Here is a 10,242-nt window from a genome sequence, read left to right as displayed (position 1 = left end):
GACAACCAATGAAGAGGTAAACTGGCTTGTTAATGCAGAACAGCTTTGGTTTCTAGAACATAACAGCTAAACTGGAGCTGCAACAAGCTGGCAACTACTTGATTTGAGTCAGGTGTGTTGCAGCTGGGAAACTTCTAAAACATAGTTGTCAAACATACAACCAGGGGGATAAAAACACGTGTTACCTGTAAAATCTAATCCCTCATTTCTGTCACCACATTCAAGTTAAAATGACAACTTGTGCACAGAAATGTCAATATTTCCTCGTCAAATTCCATAAAACTGACTGAGTATATTCTTGATCATCAGAGGATAAACTTTTCTGCCCAGACTTCCACTGATATCTAGCATGCAGCAGTATTATTGGTGGAGTCAGAGGTGTATATCTGACAGGGAAGAAAACTGTGACCTCCACCAACAGCAGGACCAGCTAATGCTTCTTTGTCAGTCCATTTGAGCAGCAGCTTGTCTAAACCCTTCCACTCCTTTTGAGGAATCCCGCTGAGCCAGGACCAGCCGGTGTCAAAGTAAGCCATCAAGCAGATGAATAGCCTGCAGCCCTTTCTTTTCTCCAACTATGAAGAAAGACCACACTGAAATATTATTATTCTGCTGCCATAAAATATGTCAGATTAAACTGTTACTTTCGTTGAGGCATTACACAAAAGGCACAAAGTCTGAAGTGCTTTACAGGCCTGTTTCAGAAGGTATTTTATAATTTCTGAAATATTATATTTAAAGCATTGTTAACCATAGCAGTGTGACAGCTTAAATCATCGCTTCTAGCAGCGTTAGAATTAAAGGAACGAACGTGCTGTTGAAATTCACAGCATAATACAGCAGTAATTTAGGTCATGAACTCCCAGCAGCAGAACATTGAACAGTGTCACAATCCAAAGAACCTCACTGATACACACCAGCCACTCTGATGAATAACGTTTTAGAAATTTAAAGTTTCACAGAGTGTACAGTCTGTTTTACTTTAAAACATTCACACGTCACAGCAGGATACTTGCACAAAGTGCACAAAAAACCATTCAAATGTTTTTTTCAGTTTGATATCGGAGTAATGACACATCCAGCGTATAAAGTTGATGGGCAATAGCAGCATGGATGAGGCAGATCAGAGGACAGTAACTACAGGTTAAATACTCTACCCAGACTGGATGGGTCAGATTGACATGTGGCATGTCGAGCGTCAGACAGATCATGTGGGAAGCAGCAGATCAGATTTAGTAATCTGAGGGGTAAACTGTGATGGATATTTAACCCTTTAGCTGATCTACGGAAGTTTTCCAGGCATTTCTATCCCGTCCAGGAGGTTTACAATCCAGCCACTAAATGTAGTTTTATTCAGAGACTCTATCTGGTAAATCCACAATGATCCATGACAACAGCATTATTTATCACATTTCATCATAAAAACATCACCATCACTACTATGTTGCTAAGAGACCTCTATTTAGACCTGGACATGATGATGAAGCCACTTCCTGTCAGACTTTCCACCAATCAGAGAGCTTAGATTGACGGTAACGTCCAATCAGGAGCAGCCAAAGATCAACCAGTGAGCAGAAAGTTCTATGTGTGTGTGAAAAGAAGAAAAATAATGCTCCTCTATGGCTGGAATAAAGCCAAGAAGACGTTTCTGATGCACGGTGGCGCCACAAAGCAGCTGAGCTGGAGTTGGTTTAGTGAGGATAGCAGGTAAATAGTAGCAGGAATAACTGGAAATGAGGAAAAAGTGGAAACATGGAAATAGTTTCTGTTGTGTGTTTGTTTCATTCCCAATATTTTTTCTCCTAAAAGCCAAGACTTGAGAGAACGATGAGATGAGAAAAGGCTTGGTCACTGTTGATCTGTGTGTTATTTTTTAGCTAATTATGTTCATGAGTTAGTTGATATTTTTGTAATTTATGGTAAATGTGTGGTTTACTTGACTGACTGAATTTATTTATAGTTAAGGTATACAAAGACAAAATAAATACAGTAAAGAATAACTAAAAAAAATACAAAATGACAAAAAAGGAATAAAATAACAACAGTTAAATATTTAATAAATTAATAATAAATAAATAAATACATCAAATAATGAAAATAAATACATAAATAATATTAAACAAAAAAAATTTATCAGACCAGAAAGAAAAGAAGTGGTTCGTTGCAACTCTGCAACAACAGGAGTTAACAGACACTTTACTGTCAGCATTACACCAAAATGATACCCAGAACTAGTTATCATTTAGGTGTGATGCTGTAAGAACTGCTTTTCTTCTACCTACTATAGTCATATGTTCCAGCGTTGTGGCAGCAGCGTGCTGCTTGCTCTGTCTGAAGCTCAGTGACCTGAGGACCTGAACAGCAGCCGTGCTGTCAGATGTGTGTGGAAAGACACAGAGGTTTCTACAGCAACAACACAAACCTCCTTAAATATCTGAGAATCAATCTTAACACAGAATATAATGACATTATGGTGAGTTGATCTGAAGAGGAGAAGACACAGGCGCTGCCAGGACGAGACAGATGCCATTCCTTTGGTACTGCAGTCAGATACTATCAGGTACCATCCAGGTACTATCCAGGTATGATCAGTTACTATTCAGGTAATATCAGGTACTATATAGGTATTATCGGGTAGCCCACTATCAGGTACTATCCAAGTATTTTCAGTTACTAGCAGGTATTATCAGGTACTATCCAGGTATTATTGGGCACTGGCAGGTACTATAACTGATTATAACTGGATAGTAATCCAGTTATAATCAGGTGCTGTCCAGGTGTTATCAGGTACTAATCAGGTATTCTCAGATACTATTAAGATACTATTAAGTACTAGCAGATACAATCCAGGTATTATGAGGTACTAGCAGGTATTACCAGGTACTATCCAGGTATTATCAGGGACTAGCAGGTTTATCAGGTACTATCCAGGTGCTATCCAGTTATAATCAGGTGCTATCCAGGTATTATCAGGTACTATCCAGGTGCTATCCAAGTATTATCAGGCACTAGCAGGTATTATCAGGTACTGTCAAGGTACTATAAGGTACTATCCAGTTCTTTACAGGTACTATCCAAGTATTATCAGGTACTAGCAGGTGTTATCAGGTACTATCAGCTACTATTGAGTTATAATCAGGTGCTATCCAGGTATTATCAGGTACTATCAGGTACTATTCAGGTATTATCAGATACCATCAAGATAATATCAAGTACTATCAGGTAATATCCAGGTAATATCCAGGTATTATGAGGTACTATCAGGTACCATCTAGGTATTATCAGGTACTGTCCAGGTAATATCAGTTACTATCCAGATGCTATCCAGGTATAATGAGGTACTAGCAGGTATTATCAGGTACTATCCAGGTGCTATCCAGGTATTATCAGGGACTAGCAGGTTTATCAGGTACTATCCAGGTGCTATCCAGTTATAATCAGGTGCTATCCAGGTATTATCAGGTACTATCCAGGTGCTATCCAAGTATTATCAGGCACTAGCAGGTATTATCAGCTACTGTCAAGGTACTATAAGGTACTATCCAGGTCTTTACAGGTACTATCCAAGTATTATCAGGTACTAGCAGGTGTTATCAGGTATTCTCAGATACTATTAAGATACTATTAAGTACTAGCAGATACAATCCAGGTATTATGAGGTACTAGTAGGTATTACCAGGTACTATCCAGGTATTATCAGGGACTAGCAGGTTTATCAGGTACTATCCAGGTGCTATCCAGTTATATTCAGGTGCTATCCAGGTATTATCAGGTACTATCCAGGTGCTATCCAAGTATTATCAGGCACTAGCAGGTATTATCAGGTACTGTCAAGGTACTATAAGGTACTATCCAGGTCTTTTCAGGTACTATCCAAGTATTATCAGGTACTAGCAGGTGTTATCAGGTACTATCCAGGTATTATTGGGCACTGGCAGGTACTATCAGGTGCTATCCAGGTACTATCCAGTTATAATCAGGTGCTATCCAGGTGTTATCAGGTACAATCAGCTACTATTCAGGTATTCTCAGATACTATTAAGTTACTATTAAGTACTAGCAGATACAATCCAGGTATTATGAGGTACTAGCAGGTATTATCAGGTACTATCCAGGTATTATCAGGGACTAGCAGGTTTATCAGGTACTATCCAGGTGCTATCCAGTTATATTCAGGTGCTATCCAGGTATTATCAGGTACTATCCAGGTGCTATCCAAGTATTATCAGGCACTAGCAGGTATTATCAGGTACTGTCAAGGTACTATAAGGTACTATCCAGGTCTTTACAGGTACTATCCAAGTATTATCAGGTACTAGCAGGTGTTATCAGGTACTATCAGGTACTGTCGAGTTATAATCAGGTGCTATCCAGGTATTATCAGGTACTATCAGGTACTATTCAGGTATTATCAGATACTATCAAGATAATATCAAGTACTATCAGGTAATATCCAGGTAATATCCAGGTATTATGCGGTACTATCAGGTACCATCTAGGTATTATCAGGTACTGTCCAGGTAATATCAGTTACTATCCAGATGCTATCCAGGTATAATGAGGTACTAGCAGGTATTATCAGGTACTATCCAGGTGCTATCCAGGTATTATCAGGGACGAGCAGGTTTATCAGGTACTATCCAGGTGCTATCCAGTTATAATCAGGTGCTCTCCAGGTATTATCAGGTACTATCCAGGTGCTATCCAAGTATTATCAGGCACTAGCAGGTATTATCAGGTACTGTCAAGGTACTATAAGGTACTATCCAGGTCTTTACAGGTACTATCCAAGTATTATCAGGTACTAGCAGGTGTTATCAGGTACTATCAGGTACTATCCAGTTATAATCAGGTGCTATCCAGGTATTATCAGGTACTATCAGGCACTATTCAGGTATTATCAGATACTATCAGGATAATATCAAGTACTATCAGGTAATATCCAGGTATTATCAGGTACTATCAGGTACCATCCACGTATTATCAGGTACTGTCCAGGTAACATCAGATACTATCCAGAGTCTATCCAGGTATAATGAGGTACTAGCAGGTATTATCAGGTACTATCCAGGTGCTATCCAGGTATTATGAGGTACTAGCAGGTATTATCAGGAACTAGCAGGTATTATCAGGTACTCTCCAGGTGCTATCCAGGTATTATCAGGTACTAGCAGGTATTATCAGGCACTAGCAGGTATTATCAGGTACTCTCCAGGTGCTATCCAGGTATTATCAGGTACTAGCAGGTATTATCAGGTACATTCCAGATAATATCCATTTATAATCATGTGCCATCCAAGTATTATCAGGTACTATCAGGTACTACTCAGGTATTATGAGGTACTAGCAGGTATTATCAGGTACTGTCCAGGTATTATCAGGTACTAGCAGGTGTTATCAGGTACTATCCAGGTATTATCAGGTACTAGCAGGTATTATCAGATACTCTCCAGGTACTATCAGGTACTCTCAGGTACCATCCAGGTATTATCAGGTACTATCTAGGTGCTATCCAGGTATAATGAGGTACTAGCAGGTATTATCAGGTACTATCCAGGTGCTATCCAGGTATTATCAGGCACTAGCAGGTATTACCAAGTACTGTCCAGGTGCTATCAGGTACTATCCAGGTCTTTTCAGGTACTATTCAAGTATTATCAGGTACTTGCAGATATTATCAGGTACTGTCCAAATATTATCAGGTACTATCCAGATATTATCGGGTAGCCTACTATCAGATACTATCCAGGTATTTTCAGGTACAATCCAAGTATTATCAGGTACTAGCAGGTATTATAAGGTACTATCCAGGTATTATGAGGTACTAGCAGGTATTATCAGGTACTATCCAGGTATTATCAGCGACTAGCAGGTTTATCAGGTACTATCCAGATGCTATCCAAGTATTATCAGGCACTAGCAGTTATAATCAGGTGCTATCCAGGTATTATCAGATACTATCAGGTACTATTCAGGTATGATCAGATACTATCAAGATTATATCAAGTACTATCAGGTACCATCCAGGTATTATCAGGTGCAGTCCAGGTATTATCAGGTACTATCCAAGTGCTATCCAGGTATAATGAGGTACTAGCAGGTATTATCAGGTACTATCCAGGTGCTATGCAGGTATTATCAGGCACTAGGAGGTATTATCAGATACTGTCCAGGTACTATCAGGTACTATCCAGGTCTTTTCAGGTACTATCTAAGTATTATCAGGTACTAGCAGGTATTATCAGGTACTATCCAGGTATTATCAGGTACTATTGAGGTATTATCCGGTTCAATCCAAATATTATCAGGTACTTTCCAGGTATTATCGGGTAGCCTACTATCAGATAGTATCCAGGTAGTTTCAGGTACTATCCAAGTATTATCAGGTACTAGCAGGTATTATCAGGTACTATCCAGGTATTATCAGGTACTATTGAGGTATTATCCGGTACAATCCAAATATTATCAGGTACTATCCAGGTATTATCAGGTAGCCTACTATCAGGTCCAATCCAGGTATTTTCAGGTACTATCCAAGTATTATCAGGTACTATCCAGACATTTTTGGGTGCTGGCAGGTATTTTGAGGTACTATCCAGATATTATCAGATACGGTCCAGGAATTATCAGGTATTAGCAGGTATTATCATGTACTATCCAGGTGCTATCCAGTTATAATCAGGTGCTATCCAGGTATTATCAGATACTGTCAGGTGATATCCAGGTGCTATCCAGTTATAATCAGGTGCTATCCAGGTATTATAAGGTGCTATCAGGAACTATTCAGGTATTATCAGATACTATCAAGATACTATCAAGTACTATCAGGTACTATGCAGGTTTTATGAGGTACTATCAGGTACCATCCAGGTTTTATCAGATACTATCCAGATGCTATCCAGGTATAAAGAGGTACTAGCAGGTATTATCAGGTATTGTCCAGGTATGATCAGGTACTATCCAGGTATTACCAGGTAGCCTACAATCAGATACTATCCAGGTATTTTCAGGTACTATCCAAGTATTATCAGGTACTAGCAGGTATTATCAGGTACTTTCCAGATATGATCCAGTTATAATCAGGTGCCATCCATGTATTATCAGGTGCTATCAGGTACTATTCAGGTATTATCTGATACTATTAAGATACTATCAGGTACTATCAGGTACCATCCAGGTATTATGAGGTACTAGCAGGTATTATCAGGTACTATCCAGGTATAATCAAGTACTAGCAGGCATTATCAGGTACTATCCAGGTGCTATCCAGTTATAATCAGGTGCTATCCAGGTATTATCAGGTACTATTCAGGTATTATCGGGTGGCCTACTATCAGATACTATCCAGGTATTTTCAGGTACTATCTAAGTATTATCAGGTACTAGTAGGTATTATCAGGTACTATCCAGATGCTATCCAGGTATAATGAGGTACTAGCAGGTATTATCAGGTACTATCCAGGTGCTATCCAGGTATTATCAGGTTCTAGCAGGTATTATCAGGTACTGTCCAGGTATGATCAGGTACTATCCAGGTGCTATCCAGGTATTATCAGGTACTAGCAGGTATTATCAAGGAACTATCCAGGTGCTATGCAGATATTATCAGGTACCATCCAGGTGCTTTCCAGTTATAATCAGGTGCTATCCAGGTATTATCGGGTACTATTCAGGTATTATCTGGTACAATCCAAGTATTATCAGGCACTATCCAGGTATTATCGGGTAGCCTACCATCAGATACTATCGAGGTATTTTCAGGTACTATCCAAGTATTATCAGGTACTAGCAGGTATTCTCATGTACTATCCAGGTATTATCGGGTACTGGCAGGTATTATCAGGTGCTATCCTGTTATAATCAGGTGCTATCCATGTATTATCGGGTTCTATCCAGTACTATTCAGGTATTATCAGATACTATCAAGTACTATCAGGTACTATCAGGTACTATCCAGGTATTATGAGGTACTAGCAGGTATTATCAGGTACTATCCAGGTATTATCATGTACTATCCAGTTGCTATCCAGGTATAATAAGGTACTAGCAGGTATTATCAGGTACTATCCAGGTGCTATCCAGGTATTATCAGGCACTAGCAGGTATTATCATGTACTGTCCAGGTATTATCAGATACTATCTGGGTACAATCCAGTACTCTACCAGTACTATCCAGGTATTATCAGATACTATCAAGGTACAATCTGGTACTCTCCAGGTAGTATCTAGGTATTATGAGATACTATCCGGGTACAATCCAGTACTCTCCCAGTACTATCCAGGTATTATTAGATACTATCCGGGTAACATGTAGTACGTCACCTAAATTTGGGGAAAGTGATTTATGTCTGTCTATCAGGTACAGCTTTTTGTGTTGATGTCTAAATAATAATAACCTCACAGAATATTCCGCTGTAGTAAAATTTACACTTAAAGGGATGATTATGAGTAACTGTACAACAGGTACAGTAGCTGCATGAGTTCAGCTTGGAGTGATATTTGTCCCAGAGATCAGCGTATATCAGTTTATCAGGCCTACATTTGGTTGGTCAGCTGGTGAGGTGGTGTGTCGTTGAAATATTCATAAAACAGATGAAAAAAAAATGAATAGTATCTCATCAATAATTTATAAAAATACCATCAATCCCTCGCATCATGCTGAATAGTACTGATTGATAGATGGCAGAAACACGGTGAGTGGAGTAGAACAAAAAAGACGCTAAGCATTTTGGGAACCAGGTCCAAAGAACAGTCAATCAATCATAATTTATTTATAAAGCACTTTTAAAAACACAATGTTGACCAAAGTGCTGTATATAACAAATCTAATAAAAAACATAAAGCACTGGCACAACTCACAATCAAATCCATACAACTACTTCATATGTTAAACACCAACGAGAAAAAATCAACACGGTAGGAGCATGCTAATGGAAGCGATGCTATTTATCTAGTTAATAGGGGAGGAAGAGGAAGAGTTATTGTTGTTATTGTTGAATGGCAAGATTTTAAAAAAGGGTAAACGAAGATGACATGTTTGATCACTCAAGGTTGAGCAGGGCAAGTGCAGTGTTTAACTGATGCATTCATGCAGCCTGCACCCAAACAGTAGGCCCATCTCTACCTAGGTTAGTGGTCACACTCCAAATATTAGCTTCTGGGAGCTTACAGAGCAGTGGGGCCGCTAGCTCCAAAATGGGGCTGTGTTGTCCTCATCAACTACACTGCCTGCACAGATGCTGCTAACGCTCCAGTTGTGAGATACATTTCTGCAAACTTTGCAGACTCAACTGCTGTTTCTGGTGAGGTGCAGCATGGTGAGGGGCGGTGGAAGGAGACTGCAGCCTCCAGGAACCAGGGAAACTGTCTGGAGCCCAAGCATCTTGGGCAGCCCATGTCAGAGGAAATGGCTTTTGTGAGTTCTTTCACGCACCTCAAGGACCTATACCATGGCAAGAAGAACTTACCCAGAGGGGGTGTCCACAGTAATTGGGAAAAACAATATTAATTTTCAAGGTCCAAAACTACTTGTATATTTCATATGTAGTTATTTTTTCTTCCTTACAGAGAAAGGCTATTCCATTGTTTGGAATTTTGGGTTGTTTCAAAAGGCATTAAATTTGTATATTGGGTCATATACGCTGATTACTCTTGCTTTCATCAGTATGCACAGTAAACCAAATTCTTTTTCTTACACACTTCCAGGTTTGTAATTTCTCAATATATAAAGACCTTGGAGTGAATAAACAGACATGATTTCAATTTCAAGACTTGGTTATTGAAATGTAGTCCTGAGTCACTCCCAGACTGAATAAAAAAGATTAGCAACATAGAAAAAAAGAAAATCACACAAGCTTTAAAAAAACATAAAGTGATGATGTAAATTTACAGTATAGGTACATGAAAAGCACTGATCGTACTACAATTCAGTGTAGTCCATCACAAGCTGGTAAACTTTATTCTCAGTCTCATGCTCATTTAATTGGAAGCTTTGGAAGTTCTGGCAGCAGCAACCTCATGAAATCTGCCACATGCAGGACATGTCTGCCACACGGGTCCATTGGTTGCAACATGGCTTTTCTTCTGTGCCATCCCACCTCCATAGCAAGTTCATGCTCAGTCCTTCTTTTGTCCAGGGCAGGGAGTGCAGCTTTAAAATCTAGCTTGACTCACTGCCGGGGTTCTTCTTTTGGGATCTTGGAATAGGTGAAGTAGGGAATGGATGAACAGTTTTAATGTCCA

At 39.3% G+C, this 10,242-nt stretch overlaps 2 long non-coding RNA genes across 2 annotated transcripts; both read left to right on the top strand.

Annotated features, from left to right (window-relative positions):
* Nucleotides 1-3,044: 3,044 nt before the first annotated feature.
* LOC121631448 lies at nt 3,045-8,098 on the top strand. The gene is made up of 4 exons (XR_006008747.1): nt 3,045-3,056; nt 5,485-5,516; nt 7,999-8,030; nt 8,083-8,098. It is a non-coding gene; the product is annotated as an uncharacterized LOC121631448 (long non-coding RNA).
* LOC121631447 lies at nt 3,261-3,836 on the top strand. The gene is made up of 3 exons (XR_006008746.1): nt 3,261-3,275; nt 3,442-3,473; nt 3,752-3,836. It is a non-coding gene; the product is annotated as an uncharacterized LOC121631447 (long non-coding RNA).
* Nucleotides 8,099-10,242: the final 2,144 nt, after the last annotated feature.

The sequence above is a fragment of the Melanotaenia boesemani genome, chromosome 20 (genome assembly GCF_017639745.1).
Source record: "Melanotaenia boesemani isolate fMelBoe1 chromosome 20, fMelBoe1.pri, whole genome shotgun sequence".
NCBI lineage: Eukaryota > Metazoa > Chordata > Actinopteri > Atheriniformes > Melanotaeniidae > Melanotaenia > Melanotaenia boesemani.
Note: the sequence above shows the minus strand (reverse complement) of the source record. Positions and strands in the feature narration are given on the sequence as shown.